General features: G+C 36.9%; 1 pseudogene; it reads left to right on the top strand.

Annotated features, from left to right (window-relative positions):
• Window positions 1-7,256, top strand: part of LOC113663806 — a 589,387-nt pseudogene extending 582,131 nt beyond the window's left edge.
• Window positions 7,257-24,073: the final 16,817 nt, after the last annotated feature.

Consider the following 24,073-nt stretch of genomic DNA (forward strand, 5'->3'; position numbering starts at 1 on the left):
ATAAAATTGCGTTTACTCGGTAGCAGTTCAATTCAATTCAATTCAATTCAGGTTTATTTGTGTAGCGCTTTTTACAATAGACATTGTCTCAAAGCAGCTTTACAGAACATAAACACAGAGCAGAAGTTAAACATAATTAATGATAAAGGAAATAACGAATAATAAAAGAAATAAGAATTAACGGAATAAAAATTCTAGATTATTATTAGTTGTATATAGTTCACAATCTGTATCGGCTCAGTGGACGTCCAAAGGCTTCGTCCCACAGAGGACGTTGGGAGCTGGTACAATGTCTGGATGCCTCGGGATGGGTACAAAGAGAGAAGCAGTGGAAAGGGATTAACATATCTGCTGTTCATAAAAATGTGCAGGTCTGATGTACTGGTGCATGATATTATAGGATGTATTATGTGTACGCCTGACTAAAGAGATGAGTTTTTAATCTACATTTAAACTGGGAAAGTGTGTCTGAGCCCCGAACACTATCAGGAAGACTATTCCAAAGTTTGGGAGCTAAATAAGAAAACGCTCTACCACCTTTAGTAGACTTAGATATGGGCGATATGATTTTTAAAAGACAAGTTGCTGTCTAATATAACACCGAGGTCTTTCACTGTCGAGCAGTTAATTGATTTCATGAATGCAACACACTACAGTTTTTTTCTATACTTTCCATGAAGGTAAAAAACAATATATATGCAGTGTTCTCTTTATTTTAGATATCAAAAGGGTTTTGTGGCTCCCTGTGGTAATTGTTCTGTGGGAAACGGGTCCTAATGGCTCTTTGAGTGTTTAAGGTTGCCGACCCCTGCTCTAGAGGCAGGAGCAAGCATCAATATGAAGTGAGAGTCTGTTGGACTTGGACAGGGTAGATTTTGAACCTATAAGGAGAACCTTTGATGAAACCAAGGGTTTATTTCATTTAATCCTCAATTGTTGAGACAGGAGTGTGGAAGAGCAGAGTCACGTTTTGTGGACATATAAAATATCTAACAGATTAAACTTAATTTAATTTACTAATTTTAATATGTGAAACTGTATTAAAGGCTGCACTCAAATCTAACAGGACAAGAATAGTTAAGAGTTCATCATCAGCAGCCATCAGATCATTAGTGACCTTCACTAAAGCAGCTTCCATACTGTGTTTAGTACAGAACCCAGACTGAAAGGATTCTAATAGATTATTGTCACTAAGTTTAGCATGAACCTGTGTGATAACGTTCATGTCTGATTAGAAAGTGTTCATTTAGCTGAAAAGTGCTCCCTTTAATGCTAATCTATAACACTACATGATAAGATTTTAGCTAATGTCAGTCTGATTCCTAAACAGAATTCTCTATAGTTACTTCTGGTCAGATTATAACCAAGTGGCATGATTTATAAACATGATTTAAACAGTATTTTACTCAAAAAACCTCCTCATCATCATTTCTTCACTGCTTCTGATGGTCTGAGCTGCTGCAGTTCTGGAAAGTGTTGTATGTGATGGAGGTTTTGATCACATGAGCAGTGATTTATCTTAAAGTCAACAGGCTGCTGAGCTTCAACTTAACATTCATTAGTCTAACATTTCTTACATTTCAGTGCAATGAGGATCAGATAGAGGTGATATGTTCATATCTTCTGGTTCTAGTTAGGACTCTAGCTGCTGTGTTCTGGACTAACTGGAGCTTGTTTCTGCTCCTACTGGAACATCCATACAGTAAAGTATTACAATAATCCAACCTAGAGGTAACAAATACATGAACTAGTGTTTCTGCATCATGTCATGACGTCATATTTCTTATCTTAATAATATTACTGAGATAAAGAAGGCTAACATTGTGGTATTATTTATGTGAGCTTCAGCTGAGAGACCGGTATCAATAATCACACCGAGGTCTTTTACTGCTGCACATGATGTAATAGAAAGACCATCCAGAGTTACTCTGTAATCAGAAAGCTTACTTCTGACTGTCTGTGGTCCTGGTACAAGATCTTCTGTGTGTCAGAGTTAAACAGGAGGAAGTTAGTAAGTGTCCACTGTCTGATGTCCTTCACACAATCTTCAGTCTTATTAAACTGGTGTCTCACATCTGACTGAGCTGAAACATACAGCTGTGTGTCAACAGTGTAACAGTGGAAGCTAATACCATGTTTATTAATAGATTACTCTAGATACTAGTTAGTTAGCTGTAGTTAAACACTAACTTTACCCATTTTAGATGTAGATGTGGACTGCAGTGTCACTTTAACCATATTGTCTAACTGGTGTTTGTACTTTCAGTATTTATAAAAATGAGAAGGTTCAGTGAAAGCTTTGAGGACGTGTTTGATCATTTGTGTGAGTTCATTATGTTTTATTTTATTTCCTTTAGTATCAGCTGTGATTCACTTCGAGTAAAAAGTTGGTCACCTCTGGTCTCAGCGCTCAGATCAGAAACCTCCAAACTGAGAGAACTTCATCTGACTGTGAAAACACTGAATCTGTCTTATAATAATCTCGGAGACTCAGGAGTGAAGATTCTCTCTGCTGTACTGGAGAATCCTCACTGTAAAGTGGAGACACTGAAGTAAGATCATCTCTCTGAGACTCACAATAACTCACTAAAAGCAGCAGTTATATACAGTGTTGTTTTTCACCTGAAATGTTCTGTAACACTACAACATTCAGAACAAATACATTAGTTATTAAGTGATGAGTTTTCTACAGAATCACTTAGGAATTAAATAAAGAAATAAAAGAGTAAATAAGAGAAAAAATCTAAAAATTAAAAAGATTAATTATTTTTAAAGCCAGCAAAACTTTTGCAACTCAATAAAAAATTAATATCAATAATTGTAAATAATATAATAATATAATATAACAGGTGAAGCTCCAGGGTCCTGGTCCCACCCATGTGGAGTCCTGGCCCACCTACATAAACTCTGTTATAATGTTAGAATTATTAATAAACCCCAGTTGTCACTCACTAGGAGCTGCTGCTTTAAGAAGCTTCATTGAGTGACGTTGCTCAGTAACATTTCTGTGTGGTGTTTAGTCGTGTAACAGACTAGTTTAATAAAGACGTTATCTTCTCTGAAACAGACACCACACTGTGTCTTTACCCCTGAAACTCCTACACTGTAATCAGAGGATATAATAAGATGAAATGTGTTACAGTTTGTGTTTACACTGGAGAACAGTGTCAGAGTGGAGATTGGACTCATCTGAGAGCTGAAGAACAGAACTGCAGTTGGTTTAGGAGTACATGGGGCAACACCAACACAAAGTCATTTTAACTCCTATTAAAACACTCGATGCATTTATTTAATTTATTATTTATTTTTATTTATCTAAAAATTAAAAAGCAAAACTTTTGTAGATCAAATGAACTTAATATCAAGAACAGATCTCTTTCAGCTCATTGTCCTCTTTTTACAGTCACGTAAGTTCTTTTGAGTGACAGCTGATTTTGAGTTTCTTCTCAACCCTGTGCCCACCCTGTTTTACCCAGGACCACCTACTGTTCACTATCTGACAGGAATGTTTTGTTCAGTGTTAATTATACTTTATATAATAAACATATGTTGATGAAGAGTGTGTCATTGTGTCTCTATACAGGTTGCGTCAGTGTGGTGTCTCAGATGAAGGCTGTGCTGCTCTGACTTCAGCTCTGAGATCAAACCCCTCACACCTGAGAGAACTGGATCTGTCCTATAATAAACTAGGAGACTCAGGAGTGAAGAGTCTCTCTGCTGTACTGGAGAATCCTCACTGTAAACTGGAGAAACTGAGGTAAGATCATCTATTAAAACATTAATAATAAATCATGGTCTAATCTTCATCCAGGTCGTAATAATAGATAAACACATTGTGTATAAATAAAACACAGTCACAGTTGTTCTTGTCAATACTGAATAAACCATTTACACTTTCACTGTCTGGGGTTAAAAAATACACCAATGAACTAACAACTTCTCCAAAAACTAATTAGAGTCTGACCCTGTTTTAGGTCTGATTACTGACAGTCTGATCTTCTCAAGAAAGATCTGTTCATGTGAACTCGGATTAAAACAGAGATTTTGTTGAGATGTGAAACAGAGAAAAGTTACAGAAAACATTGACATTGATATTTTATTTCTCACATACACAACCATACACAGTACGACACGTAGTGAAATGTTTTTAATCTGTCTGTGATTTAAACATAAAATAAAATAGAATAATAAAAAAGAAAATAGAATAAAAATAGAATAGATGTAACAAATAGAAATGTAAGAATCAGTTTAATGGAGTGTAAAAATAAATGTGAATATGGATCAGTGACAGAACAATGTGTGTGTTTTAATAAAGTTCAGATAAATACTGCAATATATGAACTATGTTCTGTGTAAAATAAAACTCCACTCTCGTGCCCGCGCAGTGATTTGCATTGACTATTTATGGTTAAAAATGGGCGTGTACAGGGCGGGATTTGAGGCTGGTTCACGTACGCACATCTGCAGGTTATCTGTGATTTATAAAGGGAACATTGCTTACAGGTGTGTGCGTACGCACGGTTTTATAAATCGGATTTTATTTTGGCTTACGCCATTTTTGGCTTTTGGGCGTACGTAAACTTTTAGTAGGGATCCTATGCAAAGTTTTATAAATGAGACCCCTGGTCTGTAAAGTGTGTGTTACTCAGTCCACAATAATACACACTGTCTACAGTCAGGGTCGACACTCGAACCCCAGTAAAATGTTCCTGATAAATCAGTGTCTGATGATGTAGATTACAGTAGATATGTCTGAAAATAGGCTTCATCTTCATCACACATTAATATTTACATCATGATTTAAAACATGAAGACTGATTGTTATGGAATAAAAACACTGTCAATAATCGTACGTAATTGTGTGTAAATTTTAATTTAGTTGTGCGTAATTTAAAACTATTGTACGTAATTATGTTTTTTGTGGAGTTGGATCCCAAAACCTACGGCCACGACAGTTTACAGATACGAGATTTTGTGTGTTTGTTCAAATACAACTCCAAAATGTACGACTATGACAGTTTACAGACACAACGCTTGTTTTCACAACACCTCTTTTTTACACACGAAAACGGTCTGTGAAACAACTGTCAAAAATACGTCATCACGTTCACAGGCATTACTATCCGATGGAAGATGAATCGATTCCACGAAGCGCGCATGCGCCCCGCCCTCTTCTAAACCACTCATAGAAACCACTGGTGCCGAAATGGCGGGTTAGTTATCACTAATAACAGAGAGAATTTTGTGCTAACACTTTAAAATAATGGTTTTTATTGTATTTCTTGACATTTACAAGGCATTTGATACCGTTGAACATACTTTTTTATTTGAAATCTTAGATTTTTTAGGTTTTGGGAGTAATTTTTGTAAAATAATTAAGACGTTGTATACTGACATATAGTTCTGTATCCCTGAATCCTAGTATAACTCCTAGGTTTGAAGTGCTTCGCAGTATTAGGCAGGGATGCCCGATTTCTCCCAAACTGTTTATTCTAGCCACTCAATCACTTATATTGCTCATTAATCATAACCCCCATTTGCATGGGATCTCAATATTTGACAAGGAATTTAAAATTAGTCAATTTGCAGATGACACAGCAATCCTTTTAAAGAATAAATTCATGGTTGATGTTGCGCTAAATCCAGTCTCGATTTTCCCTAAAGCTTCAGAATTTACCCATAATATTAAAAAATGTGAGCTACTTCCCATTCACTCATCAACGGACTCTATCATCTCTTCAGTTTAGGTTAAAGACGAAGTGAAATATTTAGGAATAGTTTTATCTAAAAATGCTATTAGAAGAGAAGACGTTAACTTTTCTAACCAGTTAATAGATATGAGGAAATCTTTGAGCTATTTCCAAAATAATCTCTCCATGCCACTCCCTGTATGTTTCTACAGTTAATGTTAAGAAAGCTAATTCGATCGTTTTCCAATTTCTGGGGAAAAACAAAACTCCTTATATTAAGAAATCACAGCTGGTTAAAGACTATGATATGTGGTATTAAAGGACATTCAAGATTAATTGGTTGAAAACATATCGGTGGCTTAGTGATTAGCACGTTCGCCTCACAGCTCCAGGGTCGGGGTTCGATTCCCTATGCTATTACTTATACTGCTTAGTTCATCTTGCTTCCATATTAGTTAGTAGTATTAAGCTCAGTGTTAATGCAGTACTACCTATTACTTCCTGCATAGTCACTCGTTACCAATAGACCATTATTTTAAAGTGTTAGCACAAAATTCTCTCTGTTATTAGTGATAACTAACCCGCCATTTCGGCACCAGTGGTTTCTATGAGTGGTTTAGAAGAGGGCGGGGCACATGCGCGCTTCGTGGAATCGATTCATCTTCCATCGGATAGTAATGCCTGTGAACGTGATGACGTATTTTTGACAGTTGTTTCACAGACCGTTTTCGTGTGTAAAAAAGAGGTGTTGTGAAAACAAGCGCTGTGTCTGTAAACTGTCATAGTCGTACATTTTGGAGTTGTATTTGAACAAACACACAAAATCTCGTATCTGTAAACTGTCGTGGCCGTAGGTTCTGGGATCCAACTCCACAAAAAACATAATTACGTACAATAGTTTTAAATTACGCACAACTAAATTAAAATTTACACACAATTACGCACGATTATTGACAGTGTTTTTATTCCATAATTGTAATGTTAGCTGAAGTGAAAATATCCTGTACCCTTTAGTCATAAACCCCACCCATGATAAGCCCCGCCCACCACAAGCTATGCCCATCACTGTGCCCCGCCCCCTCACTGTGTTCTTTTTCCACTTTTCTCAGTAGAAATGTGGACTTGCAGTCAGATGATAATTAATAATCCCACATTGTACCTGAGGACTGAGGAGATGTAACTACCAGACTAACACTTATCACTGTGTTAATGAGTAGTATGTGAATGTGGATTTAGATGAATGATGACTTCCTGTTTGGTTTTTCCTGTTGTTGGTGTTTTTGCAAAAAAAAAAAATAAATAAATAAATAAATAAATAAAAGTGATTAAACACTAGAAACGTCCCTGTGTACAACCAGTGAAGAGTGTGTCATTGTGTCTCTATACAGGTTGTATAAGTGTGGTGTCTCAGATGAAGGCTGTGCTGCTCTGACTTCAGCTCTGAGATCAAACCCCTCACACCTGAGAGAACTGGATCTGTCCTATAATAAACTAGGAGACTCAGGAGTGAAGATTCTCTCTGCTGTACTGGAGAATCCTCACTGTAAACTGGAGACACTGAAGTAAGATGATATATTAAAACATTAATAATAAATCATGGTCTAATCTTCATCCAGGTCGTAATAATAGATAAACACATTGTGTATAAATAAAACACAGTCACAGTTGTTCTTGTCAATACTGAATAAACCATTTACACTTTCACTGTCTGGGGTTAAAAAATACACCAATGAACTAACAACTTCTCCAAAAACTAATTAGAGTCTGACCCTGTTTTAGGTCTGATTACTGACAGTCTGATCTTCTCAAGAAAGATCTGTTCATGTGAACTCGGATTAAAACAGCTGTGACTGTGTTTTATTAATACAGGATGTGTATATGTTTACATTTATATTTTATTTCTCACATTTTATTTATGTGTAAAATAAAATCTGTCTGATGTCTCAGTGTTGTGTATGAAAGTCCAGAAAAAGTCCAAGTTCTAGTCTTATGTGTTGTCCTGGTCTGTAAAGTGTGTGTTACTCAGTCCACAATAATACACACTGTCTACAGTCAGGGTCGACACTCGAGCCCCAGTAAAATGTTCCTGATAAATCAGTGTCTGATGATGTAGATTACAGTAGATATGTCTGAAAATAGGCTTCGTCTTCCCTGCTAAAAAAAACAGCATAAGGTATGTTTTGCATGCTGGACCAGCTTGGGATGGTGGTGTGCTGGTCAACATATGTTGTCTAAGATGCTGAAGAAGTCTTGCTTCCATCGTAGCTACCCAATAAACCTGAGTTTGGTCAAACATGTCATAGTTAAAGTCCTTAATTTCACTAGTTAAAACAACCGCCGTGCAGCCGTCATCCAGGTACCTCACGTATGTAAACATTCTGATTCCCAGTGATCAGCAGATACGTCGTGTAGAAGCAGAAGCTTTTACCCCAAAACAAAATCCTAATTATGGTGGCAAAAACATGATGATCTGGAACACGTGCACTTATACTAATGTCTATAAACACTGTAAGGTATATAATGTAGTCGAAAACATTGTGAGATTTATTTTTGGAAAGTGCAGGAACTACATTTACCTTCGTGAACATAGTTGCTTTAATGGTTGCATAGCAACACTGATGCTGTGTAATATCTCTTCACATTATCACTTTACTAAAAAAACAAACAAACAACTGAACTACTGCTTAATTGAGACAAATGGATTAAAAATACACCAATGGTTTCAAAAACCATCATTCTGTATGATTTATATGCTGCTTCCCTCATGGAGCTGGGAAGACAACATTTGTTGGTATTACTATATTTAATTTGTGGAGACACTTTAATCCCTAACAAACGATTTTTAAATGTTTTTATTCTTTGTTATTCAAAGCTTTTTGAGCTTTTGTTATTTCAGTTCTTTATTCAAAAGAGGGAGCAAAAGAAATAACACACTTATAATTAAATATATTCCAATATATTGTGTTTTAATCTTATATTTATGTGTTACATAGAAACATACACAATCAAAAATAAAGCTTGTTCCCATAAAGCTCATTCCAGCAAGATCATACTGGTTAACCAGCTACACCAGCCCTGTTTTGCTTGATAACACCATGAATATGCTGGCCACCCATCTAGACCAGCACTAGACCAGCACTATACCAGCACTATACTATACCAGCACTATACTATAAAAGCACTATACCAGCACTATACTATACCAGCACTATACTATACCAGCACTATACTATACCAGCACTATACTATACCAGCACTATACCAGCACTATACTATACCAGCACTATACCAGCACTATACTATACCAGCACTATACCAGCACTATACCAGCACTATACTATAAAAGCACTATACCAGCACTATACTATACCAGCACTATACCAGCACTATACTATACCAGCACTATACCAGCACTATACTATACCAGCACTATACTATACCAGCACTATACTATACCAGCACTATACTATACCAGCACTATACCAGCACTATACCAGCACTATACCAGCACTATACTATACCAGCACTATACCAGCACTATACTATACCAGCACTATACTATACCAGCACTATACTATACCAGCACTATACTATACCAGCACTATACCAGCACTATACTATACCAGCACTATACCAGCACTATACCAGCACTATACCAGCATTATACCAGCACTATACCAGCACTATACTATACCAGCACTATACCAGCACTATACTATACCAGCACTATACCAGCACTATACTATACCAGCACTATACCAGCACTATACTATACCAGCACTATACTATACCAGCACTATACTATACCAGCACTATACCAGCACTATACTATACCAGCACTATACCAGCATTATACCAGCACTATACCAGCACTATACTATACCAGCACTATACCAGCATTATACTATACCAGCATTATACCAGCACTATACCAGCACTATACCAGCACTATACTATACCAGCATTATACCAGCACTATACCAGCACTATACTATACCAGCACTATACCAGCACTATACCAGCATTATACCAGCACTATACCAGCACTATACTATACCAGCACTATACCAGCACTATACTATACCAGCACTATACCAGCACTATACCAGCACTATACCAGCACTATACCAGCATTATACCAGCACTATACCAGCACTATACTATACCAGCATTATACCAGCACTATACCAGCACTATACCAGCATTATACCAGCACTATACCAGCACTATACCAGCACTATACCATACCAGCACTATACTATACCAGCACTATACCAGCACTATACCAGCACTATACTATACCAGCATTATACCAGCACTATACCAGCACTATACCAGCACTATACTATACCAGCACTATACCAGCACTATACTATACCAGCACTATACCAGCACTATACTATACCAGCACTATACCAGCACTATACCAGCACTATACCAGCACTATACCAGCACTATACTATACCAGCACTATACCAGCACTATACCAGCACTATACTATACCAGCACTATACCAGCACTATACTATACCAGCACTATACCAGCACTATACTATACCAGCACTATACCAGCACTATACTATACCAGCACTATACCAGCACTATACCAGCACTATACCAGCACTATACTGTACCAGCACTATACCAGCACTATACCAGCACTATACCAGTATGAACCAGTAAAAACCAGCCTGGACCAGCATAGAATTAATGATGGATTTTCAGCAGGGTCATCAAACATGAATATTTTCATCATGATTTAAAACATGAAGACTGATTGTAATGTTAGCCAAGGGGAAAATATCCTGTACTGTACCTTTCAGTCTTAAGCTCCGCCCATCGTAAACCAAGCCCATAGATGTGTTCCACCCATCACTTTGACACCTCCATGTCCCATCCTATCACTGTGCCCCACCCCCTCACTGTGCCCCACCCCCTCACTGTGCTCCTATTTTCACTTTTCTCAGTAGAAATGTGGACTTGCAGTCAGATGATAATTAATAATCCCACATTGTACCTGAGGACTGAGGAGATGTAACTACCAGACTAACACTTATCACTGTGTTAATGAGTAGTATGTGAATGTGGATTTAGATGAATGACGACTTCCTGTTTTACACATCTGATTTATTTGCCACAGCTTTGATCAATAATGTTAAATTGTTAACTGCTAAAAGAAGCTTTTCTTTTCTCTTCTCATTTCTAAACTCTTCTAAAACTGGATGTGATTTAGTCATCAGTGAAAGCTTTTTGAAGTGATTTATTCATTTAGACCAGTGGTCCCCAAACCCCGGGCCGCGGACCAAATGGTACCGGGCCGCACAAGAAACATTAAATTATTTCCATTTTATTTACTGTGGTGTGTTTCTCTCGGGTTTGTGCGACTTTCCATGGACGAGAGGTTAATAACCGGGAGCTGAGAGACGTCACCTAAAGCCGCACCGATACCGCGCATGCGCACAATATCGTGATATCGGGCCGGGTTTAGGTGACGTCTGGAGCCGAGCGGCTGCGAGCGACAGTGGTGTGTATCGCTCTTCTCTCTGTTCACCGGTACTTTGTCATGTTTAACAGTGCTTGGTGTACGTGTATATTGTGTTTGCTCAAATTTAACCCACAAATTAGCAAAAATGAGCACGAAACAGACGTCGTTAGAAAGTTAGAAACTCTGCCGGTGTTCTGGATTAAAGTCATGGCGGAATACCCTGAGATTGTCACCACAGCACTTACATCCCTATCGTCATTTCCGACATGCTATCTGTGTGAAGCGGGGATTTCTGCAGTGACGGCAACCAAAACAAAACAACGGAATAAACTGGACATAAGCGACACACTTCTGGTGTCATTGTCTCCTATTACCCCAGATGGAACCGTCTCGTTGTAAAGAAACAAGCTCAGGGTTCTCATTGGTTTAGCGTTGTAGTGAGTTAAAAAGGCATGTTTAAATACAATTAAAGTAAAATTATTAATTTTACTTTAATTGTATAGCCGCCAACCACCACCCCCCACCCCCAGCGGTCCCCGGTAAAATTATCAGACCGGTCCGCGGTGAAAAAAAGGTTGGGGACCACTGCTCTAGATGACTAGTTAGTTTTCTTACAAAAATACTAGTTGTGGATTTAAGGTTGTTTAGATAAATAAAGTTTACATGTGTAATTGTAGTAAAGATCGTTACAGTGAAATAAAATGTAAAACTGAAATAATAAAATGATCTGCAGCTCAAAGTTACATTCATGTTTCTTACATTATATGATGAAAAACAAAAAAACAAACAAACTAATAAATAAATAAAGACTTTGTTGCTGTTTTTGCAAAAAGAAAAAATAAATAATGAATAAATTTGTGTCCAGGTTTCTGTAAAATTCTTGTGGGCATTTGATCAAAGTTAAACACTAGAAACGTCCCTGTGTACAACCAGTGATGAGTGTGTCATTGTGTCTCTATACAGGTTGTGGGATTGTGGTGTCTCAGATGAAGGCTGTGCTGCTCTGACTTCAGCTCTGAGATCAAACCCCTCACACCTGAGAGAACTGAATCTGTCTGGGAATAATATAGGAGACTCAGGAAAGAAGCTGCTGTCTGATCTTAGGGATGATGAACATTACAAGCTACAGACACTGAGGTGAGTAATGACCTGTTAATAAAAGTTTACCCTCATTATCATTACACATTGATACACATCACATTTCTCTTCAATAACTTTCAGATTATCAGGTTAGAAAATGTCACTATATTCTGTTTAATCAGGATTTTTCTAACGATTCTCTTTAATGCTGTTTTGTGTTCAGTAAAGTGTGTTGATGTAAAATTCATGTGAAGGCAGAAAACAGGGATTCAGACAGTCTACAAAAAGTCACCAATGAGTTGATGAGAGTGATTGTTAATGAACATTGTGTCTTCTGTCATTCCTGTAAAATTCACCTGAGTTTGTTCTTAAAGTCTGCACTTAAATATAAATGTAGAACAAGATCTAAATGACACAGTAGTGTTTGTTATATAAAAAAGCTCCTGTGATTGGATAAGAGCAGTGATGTGATGGGTAAAGATCTGCTCATTATCCTGTTAGAACTTGTGGAAGTTCTCATTTGTTCTAGTTAAATGTTAGAACACAGATGTTAGTAAGAATGAAGAAATGTTGAATGATTCATTATAAACAGGAGATGATGATGTTTCTGTTGGAGCAGAGATGATTACATGCTGTTGGTCATGAAGTACCACAGTCCACTTTGTGCTGATTAATTCACATCTTTTTCTTTCATATTCAGGGTCTAATGAATATCTGTGTGTGATGAAGACTCCAGTGTTCCTGCATTACCATGATGGAGAATAGAGAACATGTTTATTAACACATCACTCATTTAGTTCTAACACATTAAACACACACAGAGACGTGAGAAGTGTGTGTTCATCGTGTACAGTGAATCAGACTAAACACAATTCTACACTGAGTTTATAATGACCTCTGATCCCTGGATAAAATTCCCTGGACCTCAATCCCATAAAAACCTGAGGGATTATTTGTAACAGAAGGAGAAAACCCACATGAACTCGAGCTGAACCCTGTTCATTTTACTGTTTGTGTGATTTATTATTTGTGTATTATTGTGATATAATTTACACTTTTTACGCATGTATACTTATAGCTATATTACTGGGTACATAACTAAAATTATATTGTATAAAGGTACTTAAAATGTCTTGTAGAAATACATCATACATTTATAAAGAATAAAATACATAAATACAGTGTCATTATTTTTGTTGTGTAAAATTAATATTATGTATAGATAATTCTGTAGAATATTCTGTAGAAAAAACTATTTTTGTTCCTCAAATATATAATCTATATAAATATAGTTTTTCAAAAATAAATGTATATCTAACACAATATATAGTTACAGAATGTATTTCTGAAGAGAAACATGTTTGTAATAAAAATAAATGACTATAACATGTAGGGTTAACATTATAACACAACGTTGCTGAGTTAACCCAAACTGGGTTCTGTTTAATCTCAGACATTTTAGACTGCACCTTTATGAGGAGACTCACCTGGGAATGAGTGAATATGAGCACAAACTCCTTCTTTCTGTTGTGTATCAGTCTGTTTTTTTACCTGCTTCCATCTCATCTGTTTTAGTCAGTAGTGGAATTATTATTAATAGAATTATTTTCAATTAGTTTTCTGTGCAGCAGCTAACGAATACTCATAATTTAACCAACATTAAAATGTTATTACATTTATTCTACTGTCGTTACAACTTGATGTATTGAGCAATGTCTTGTTATTAAGCCTATAAAGCAATACTAGTGCTGCCTGTGTGTCTGTTGCTAGCACATCAGGAGATACAGCTAATTTCAGTTTATCCTCCACAAGCACTGCTCCTTCTCAGTCATGCATCCAGCTACAGTCATGTGCAAAACCATAGGGGGAAACATCGACTGTGTGCTGGTGGGTCAAACACAGCTTGATAAAAATAAGCTATTATGTCAATTCAAGTCAAATCAAATCAAATCAAATTTTTTTAGTCAAGAAACCTTTATTACAATCATATATAGTTACAGTACACAGTGAAATGAGACAACGTTCCACCAGGATCATGGTGCTACATAAAACAAAGAACTAAGGACTTAGTAAGTTAGTCCTAGCCACATAAAGTGCATATGTGCAACCTGGTGTAGGACAAGACAAACAAGACAGACAGGACTAAAGACAGTCTAGACAAAAAATACAGGACACTTATCACAGGTCAGCATGACCAGAGTGGGGAGAACATTCCTTTCGACAGAGAAAGAGATGTGGAAAGAAAATGAAATAAGCACAAAAATTAATTAACATAAAGAACATTCATTTCAGCAATAAAACAACATAAAGCTACATAAAACAACACAGACATAGGGACTTAAGTCCTAGCCACATAAAGTACTACGTGTGCAAACTAATGCAACAGTGTGAGACAAAATACAGTGCAAACAGACAAAACAAAACACATTACACATTAAGACAAACAAAAATGTACATTTACAGCATGTGACAGACTCTCTTATCCAGAGTGACATACAAAAGTGTTTTTAAGTCTCTATTATTGAATACTTTAACTCTGGTTCACTAGGCTACAGAGTTAAGATTCTGTGAGCCTAAAACACACACACACACACACACACACACACACACACACACACACACACACACACACACACACAGTACAGATCAAAAGTTTGGACACACCTTCTCATTCAAAGAGAACATTTAGTTCATAACAAAAAAGTGTGAAACAACTGAAAATATGTCATATTCTAGGTTCTTCAAAGTCGCCACCTTTTGCTCTGATTACTGCTTTGCACACTCTTGGCATTCTCTTGATGAGCTTCAAGAGGTCGTCACCTGAAATGGTCTTCCAACAGTCAACAGGTGTTCAACAGTATTTTTAGTTGTTTCACACTTTTTTGTTATGAACTAAATGTTCTCTTTGAATGAGAAGGTGTGTCCAAACTTTTGATCTGTACTATATGTATGTATGTATGTATGTATGTATACACACACACAACAAACATGGGAGAAAAAAACAAAATAGCACTGAAAAGTGTGTACTGTATATTATAAAGTACATTGTGCTTTAGAGCAATTGTAAACATATACAAACTTATGTAATAGCTTTGATGAGGTATTGAAATGAGTCGTGCAAACAGCAATGTGGAGTGCAAAAACAGAAACGAGTGAGTGACTGATGTGTATAGTTCAGTGTAGGTCACACAGTTGAGTGTGTGTGTGTGTGTGTGTGTGTGTGTGTGTGTGTGTGTGTGTGTGTGTGTGTGTTCAGTATAGTTCAGTTTTGTTTTTTGGAGTCTGATGGCTTGAGGGATGAAAGTATTGCTCTGACTGGTCCTGAGGGTCTGAATGCAGTACCTTGTTCCAGACGGCAGGAGGGTGAAGAGTGTGTATGATAGGTATGTGGGGTCGTCCACAATGCTGTTGGCTTTGCAGATGCAGCGTGTGTTATGAATATCCATGATAGATGGAAGAAAGATTCTGATGATCTTCTCATCCAGTGGTGCTGGAGATGCTGTTCCTGATTCAGACTGACCGAGGTTTCCAGGTCAGGAAGTCCAGGATCTAGTTGCAGAGGGAGGTGTTCATTCCCAGCAGGCTCAGCTTCTCACTCAGGTGCTGAGGGATGATTCATTTGAATCCTGGTCTGAGGTCTATGAGAAACATTCATACGTATGTATTGTAGGTCACTCTGAAGGATGGGACACGGAGGAACAGACACAGAGACAGGATTAAGGAAAACAGTGTTGTGGTTTTATTTTTCTAGGTGCCGGTGCAATTTAGTGCAGCAGAACAATCAGTGGTAAAGTGGAAACAAACTCGTCCCTCCGTTTCAGGGGTTATACAGTTATATGTAGGAGCTCTTGTGCAGGGATCCAGGCTCCCAGTCTGGAAGAATTCAGTGCAGCTTTTAGTGGTGACTTTTAGCACTGAAACAGGAAACAATACATTGTACAATACATCAAGTTGTAAGGACAGTAGAGTAAACATAATAAAATATAATGTCGGTCACATTCTGAGCATTCGTTAGCTGCTGCACAGCAAACACACATTGTGATTTGTCCATTGGCTGTAGGCTGCCTGCACAATAAGTAGTTAGAAAGCATTCTGTTATTTTCTGTATTATTTTTCATTTGGCTAAAATAAAAAAAATCAAACTTTGTGTGTGAAAGACCCAAATCTGCCCACTGCTGCCACCGGCCCAGGTCTGTGAGCTCCTACACAACAGAAACATAACTTACCACAAAACGATCATTTTAAATAAATGTGTACACAACAAAATAAATACACAACAATTCACAGTATTTATGAGTATAAAGGCTAAATGTTTATGATCCTTTACATTTTAAAAATGAAAATCTGTATAGACACTAAATGTATTAAGCCAAATAAAAATAAATTAATTATAAATTACCATTATTTACTGTATTATTAAATTATTTCTCTTCATTATAGTCACTATATCTGTCAGTAAACCTGAGTCAGGAGACAGTTAGTATTCCATTATAAAAGGGACATTTCAGACTGTTTCTCTTCAGAAATATCTTCTGTAACTATATATTGTGTTAGACATACATTTATTTTTGAAGAATTATATTTCTATAGATTATATATTTAAAGAAGGCACAGGATCCCCGTGACCCAAGAATAGTTCAAATTAGCGGTAGAAAATGAATGAATGAATGAAGACTATTAGACTATTAATTTTACGCAACAAAAATAATGACATTGTACACTGTAAAAAATCCAACTCACAAAAAGTTTAAATAACTATTTTTTATTAGTTAACTGGACAAAAAAAAATAAAAAAAATTTGACTTAACAAGTTGGTTCAAAAATAGTTTATCCAACTTAATTTTAGCTGTTGATTGGATATACAGTACTGTACACATGCTAGTTTACAAGCACACAAGTCGGTTTGGTGGTTGGTGCATGCACGCTGTATATGTGGACGTTGGAGCTCACGTGGAATGATAGCGCCATTTTGATCATCAGTCAAACGTGCAGGACGAGAAAAACAATCGTTTAAAGCAAGTATCTTATTTTCTGTGTTTTTAAACTGAAGTTAAGTAATATAATGTCACTGGGCAAACTTATTTTAAAGCACGTTTTTATGAAAAATTTAAACAAGGAGAAAATCTGTCGTTTTCATTCATTCATTCATTTTCTACCGCTTATCAAAACTTCTCGGGTCACAGGGAGCCTGTGCCTATCTCACGCGTCATCGGGCATCGAGGCAGGACACACCCTGGACGGAGTGCCAACCCATCACAGGGCACACACACTCTCATTCACTCACGCAATCACGCTCTCACGGGCCACATTTAGCTCGCAGGCCTTGAGCTTGACACATATGATGTAAAGAGTATTACTAAAAGATGTGGTGATGAAAAAAGATGAGACCTTTGACTTTACTCAGTGATTATAGTTGAGTGAACAACTTTTTTCCAAAGTTCAGTAAACTCAAAAAAGCTGTGCAGCTTTTTTTTTTACAGTGTATTTATGTATATTATTATTCAATATATTTATACAAGACATTTTAAGTACCTTTATAGGTAAATCCTAAATAATTTTACATAATTAACTTCTAATTAAATCTTTACATTTACAAAAACATTTAGTGAAGCCTGTATGACTTTGTTCAGTGGCACCAATGAGTCCTTTGGTGTAGAGAGACTGATAAGTGTGTGTCATCATGCAGGAAAGTCAGGATGTAAACCAGGGGGTCAAACTCATTGTCACCAAGGGCCACATCGGCATAACGGTGGCCCTCAAAGGGACAGATGTAACATCGAGGCAGTATAAATGTAGCTAAATGTAAATAAATGTAATATAAAATAAATGCAAATACTCCTTAATGTTAAATAACTTTTTATTATTCAGCATACAAACATTTGTATATTATATATATATATATATATATATATATATATATATATATATATATATATATATATATATATATATAAATGTAAAAAGAAATATTTGCTTGTTGCTCTACTGTATTATAACATAAATCCTTTTAATTTGTCAGCTTATGAAACCCACATTACTCCATAAAGATTTATTGAACAGCTAAAACTAAATGTTTTTTTTAAACATAAATATGAATAAAAACAGACAGACATATTATTCCAGAATAAATAAACTAAAACTTTATATAACTTAAAATACTTTGCTCTCCGTAGTATTAAACTAGATAATAAAGGCTCTGTTATCAGAACCAACTTTTCTTTTTGCCATTGTTAGGGGCTAGCTTTGACTTTACAATAGGGATGTATTGTTAGGGGCTAGCTTTGACTTTACAATAGGGATGTATTGTTAGGGGCTAGCTTTGACTTTACAATAGGGTTGTATTGTTAGGGGCTAGCTTTGACTTTACAATAGGGATGTATTGTTAGGGGCTAGCTTTGACTTTACAATAGGGTTGTATTGTTAGGGGCTAGCTTTGACTTTACAATAGGGTTGTATTGTTAGGGGCTAGCTTTGACTTTACAATAGGGTTGTATTGTTAGGGGCTAGCTTTGACTTTACAATAGGGTTGTATTGTTAGGGGCTAGCTTTGACTTTACAATAGCAGCAGTGCACTGTAAGTAAGTGAAATGTGGTTGAATAAACGGTGCTTTTCAAACTGCATTTTGTGTTGTTATTGTAACCTGACCGGTGTCTTTCTGGCAAATCTGTGGCCATCGGTATACTTCTTTATAGTCTCTTGGTCACGTCCCTATAATGAACTTGTGTAATTTACACCTGAGTAGCACAACTCACACGCCATTATTTAGTTGAATCAATTGTATTGACAAGGGCTTAGCCCACAGCGTGAAGGTCCAAAAAGAAAAGGCACTTTCGCAACCCCTACTGGTTTACATTTACAGCATTTAACAGACACTCTTATCCAGAGTGACTTACATTTTTCAGTTTCTACACCTGAGCAATTGAGGGTTAAGGGCCTTGCTCAGGGGCCCTGCAGTGGCAACTTGGTGGACCTGGGATTTGAACCAATGACCTTCTGATCAGTAGCCTAACGCCTTAGCCACTGAGCTACCTTTCATATCCTTTGTCGTATCCACACACTCACTCACACTCTCACTCACTCAAACACCCACACAAACACCCACTCAAACACCCACACAAACACCCACACAAACACACTGTAACCCAGAATACGTTGCTTGTACTTAAACCATTGAGGCATGTGGTTATTAAACAGTTCAATTTTTCTACTGTGGATTACAGAGTCAACCTAAATGTAAACAAACCAAATATAATTTTTAAAGTCATATACACTTACTTGCTTTAAGTGTTCAACAGTGGAAAATTTTAAACTGTTTAAATTGTCAACTTAAATGCAAAATATTAAGAACTTAATATTCGACTAAAGTCAAATTCACTTAAAAGCATGACCACACAATGCAGTAATTTTATTTTATTGAAACATATTACAAAGCAATAAATTTCATTGATAGTGATGCTCTTTAAGAACTACAAGATGTAAAACCAGTTTTCAAAAATAAGCTTTAAAACAAGAACAGTAAAATGACCAAAATGTGTTTTTACCACCAGGTACTACAGTCTATTCTTACATATTGCTACAGATATTTTCTCTGACAATCACTTCGAAATACCCCGAAACTCCATTTTTTGTTTTAGCAAATGAAACGTGTTTGTTGAATTGTGAAACAATTTCCTCCAACATAGTTTTTTTTGTTTGCTCAGTACATAAATTTAAAATCTGGAAAATAAAAACACATTTTAACAAAACTTACCATGTAAACATTGTGTCACAGTATGATACAACATTTAACATAAAACCATCATGTTTACAGCAGGGGTTCCCAAACCAGGTCCTCAAGTCCCACTACCCTGCTGGTTTCCCAACGAACCCTGCTTTACCTGCAAAATACACAAACTGCAACTTTCTAAAATGTGTCCTCTGTTAAACAGTCTCAGTTCAGGTTTAACAAACATTTGTAACAACACTGGACACATTTATTACAAGAAGAAACATATATTACAAAATGACCAACTGCAAGAATATTTGCAATTGTGCCATGATCATAAATGTGTCTTACACTGCAAGATCATTCAGCTTTTGAACCTTTGGTTGTAGCTCACTTCAACCTAAGCTTAGTATAACCTGCTGAATGAAGATAAGTGTTTTTCATGCACTTTGGGTACTCCAAGTTTAGTGCATAGGTAAAGCCAAACAAGAGGCACGTTGCTTTAGGTAGGTTGGTGTGTGCATCCTTTACAAGGCTGCCCTCCAGGATGAGCCCCACTCTTGAGGGGTTCAGTTGTGTTGATGCTGGACTTGTGGCTCTGTTTTCCTCATAGCAGAGAATTCCCACTGGAATGTCCAAGAATTTTTCATCATTAAGATTCTGTATTGTGTGAGAGACAAGACAATAAAGAGCCTCTTAGTAACAGGAAAGGCACATTATCAGACAAATCAAGTTAAAATCAAGTTAAATTCTGTGAAACATCTTCATAAATGCTGATTATCATTACCCACCGTCTCAAATAATTCAAAACTTACAGCAAAATGGCAATAACAATACACAATATTAAGTAAGTAACAATAATAATTTAAATAAAGTTAATCACAGAGCTGCTCTTGAAGAACATAGATGCATCATCCCCAAGAATGACTGGAAGTCCCCTCAGGACAAGACATCTAGTGGCTGTTGGCTCAGTGCTCTACAAAGAGGTATAGCACACACTTACATGTAGAACAAGTAAACATATTTTCTTTCTTTACTTTGGTGGTATCGCTCCATGCAGTGGTTTAGCTTTATTTGTACAGTTTAGATTTTCACCTCTGACATTTTACTTCCATTAGTTTGTTATGGAGAGAATGAGTTTTTGTAATATGAATGAACCATCTATCAATATTATTACAGAAAAAACAGAAATATCAACCCACCTTTGTCTGTTGTAGTAGCTCCAATAACTGCTGGCCAATCTGACCTGTCTTCCTCTTGAAGATTTCCATCAAGTTTGGACACAACCCATCAACCACACCAAAGAATTCTTCTTTAAGATTTCTTCCAACAACCCTGTGTAGCGATTTTGGCTCGTGCTGGGTCCGCATGGAGATCGGCTACAGTATAGTCCTTTGTAGGATTATGGGACATCATCGCACTCATGTTGTCATCAAGCTGTTCCCGGCTCAGGTGTTGCAGATCAGCAGCAGTTTCGGGTAGAAGGGTACCCATCATGGCGTTCAACCAGGTCTCTAGCTGATCCCGGTGTGTCTCATGGCTGGAGGGTCTGGACATGCTGGCTCACTGGCGAAGAGAGATTGAGACAAGGGCCAATGCAAGTTCTTACAATATTGGTGGCCTATGCTAATAGGCGATAACGTGCTGTCCACTCAATTTGCCTCATGGGTAATCTAAAAATTTGGCTACTTTATTTTGCTGTTTTTCTGTGATGATTTCCCAGTTAGGTCTTTACCTTATGCCTCAACTAAATAGAATGAACACAGACTGATCAACTCACAACACAAAGGTGATAGAGCAGGACGAGGCCTGGAAGGGGAAGAGTTATAAAGTTGAAACTAAATAGCTGAAACTGAATTTTAAATTTAGCTTCACCCTCTGTTTAAAGTTTAATTTAAAATAAGTGAGGGGAAGTGGGAAGGAAATAAATGAGAAGGGAGAAAAGAGAGAGATGCAAATAATGATAATAATAAAAAACAATAAAAGCAGATAACAAAATGTCAAAATAGATTACTACTAATAGTAATAAAACAAAACGTGACCAAACAAAAACAACCAAAATTGATAATAATAAATAGGGAAATAATTTAAAAAATTAAGAATAACAAAGAATAATAAACAAAGATACAAAAATAACAATGAAATAAAATTGAAGGGACAAACCACAAAACCAGGTGGCAGAGAGAAAGAGAGAGAGAGAGAGAGAGAGAGAGAGAGAGAGAGAGAGAGAGAGAGAGTTAGTCCACACACACTGAATATAGGGGTTAGAAGTGGGGGGGGGGGCTTGTAAAGGTACTAGTTACTTAGGAACCTATCCCTTGGTGTTTATCTGGAAGTGTGGTGCCCTAAATCATTTCACTAGTGGGTGTGATTGATAATGTTTGGGGTAACATTAGTCTCGACCCTACGTGTCATGCGACCTTATTTCGACCAGTTCAAATTAAGGAAGCAGGCTTTATTCGCTACCTCTATAAAATTGTAAGACTGAGAAACTTAATAATAAAGATAAAATAGAAGTATATATAGTCAACAGGGTTCCTTTGCTGTTGATATGTAAGATTAGGTCTTAAGAATTAGCTGATAAGAGTCACACTACTCAAATCACAGTTTAACAACTGAGGAAAGGTTTCTCCTTTCCACAAATTCAACAGTTTGTGCTACTCAACGGCACACAGTGGGTGGGTCAGGTTTTCTTCGCTGCCCCCCAAATAAATAGGTTTCTTCTGTCAGTTAGGGTGGGGTCAGACGTTCTTCCAAGTTCTCCTGAAGATCAGAGCAGTTGTCAAGTCTGACCACAGATTAGTGGTGTTTGTGACAATTTAAAGGTCGTGAACTCCACCCATCTTTGGGAAGATGACCAATACTTCGGTCAAGGTTTTGGAGGGAAAAACTCCCTTTGTTTCAGGTGTCTGTAGGCGTGATTTAGCTATCAAACTTTTATATGACTTTAAAGTTTGATCCAGGGTGTATTAAGACGGTATGGCGCCTTCCGTGCTCAAATAAAATACACCAGTGCTTGAAAAATGAGTAACTGATAATTTTGTGGTCATTTGGATACTAAACATGAAGGGTAATGATGGGCAGCGGTACATTACATACACAGATCATTAATCGAAGGGTAACATGTTAATACGCTATTGTGTTCTTATAAAGGCAAAGAAACAAAAATGAAACATAAAACATGATGCACTTTCATTAGGGAAGTAAAAAGAAAACGATAGCTTCGTATACATTCTGACAGCAGACCTTAAAGGGGCATACAGCATTAGAACAGGTATACATTAACACGCCATGATCAGTAATTAGAGTATAACGGATTTTAAAATACAATGTTGTTTTCTGATGCATGAATAAAATACACCCTTGTCAGGAAATTTAAGGAGCAAATAATTTTAAGTCAGGCAAGCCTTAAAAAAAGAACACATTACAAAAGGGGTTATAAGAATGAGAACCTTAGAGTACCTTATCTTCAGGTTTTATTAGTAAACAGAATGTCTCATTGTGTTGTGTGTGTGTGTGTGTGTGTGTGTGTGTTGAGGGCCCCTATGAGTTCAATCGGAGAAGCCGCATGGGGTTATCTGGTCTTTGTGTAGACTCCAGACATTCTGGAGCCAGTTGTGGGTGTAGCCCTCAATAAAATCGTAAAACTGTGTTCATCGGTTAATTGAGGAGTAGATGTTGAAATTTAGGGTCCCTGGGACATGAAATCTAAAATGACCGGTACCAGACGCTACACCTGTTAAACTCAAAGTAAACCTGAAAAATTCAAAACAAGCCACATTTTGCAAGCAGGCAAAGTTACTTATAACACAAATGAACCTATTTAACTTCTTGTTTGGGTGAAAGAACTAGTGTCTCACTTAAATGATCATATTAGAGAGGGCAGGTCTGTGTCATGTCCAGTAAGTGGTAGTACGATCGTGTTTACAAAAAAGTCATCATGTACTTCTCACATGTGTAGGAAGCATAAAGCTCCCCAGATGGTATTGATAACATGTACAGGGAAACTCACCCTTAGCCCCCATTTGTCATTGCCAATACAGATGATACAGAAAACACACATGAAGCCATACCAACAGCTCGTGCAGCCATTGATATGCCAGAGAATGATAG

This window comes from Tachysurus fulvidraco, chromosome 19, assembly GCF_022655615.1.
Source record: "Tachysurus fulvidraco isolate hzauxx_2018 chromosome 19, HZAU_PFXX_2.0, whole genome shotgun sequence".
Lineage (NCBI taxonomy): Eukaryota > Metazoa > Chordata > Actinopteri > Siluriformes > Bagridae > Tachysurus > Tachysurus fulvidraco.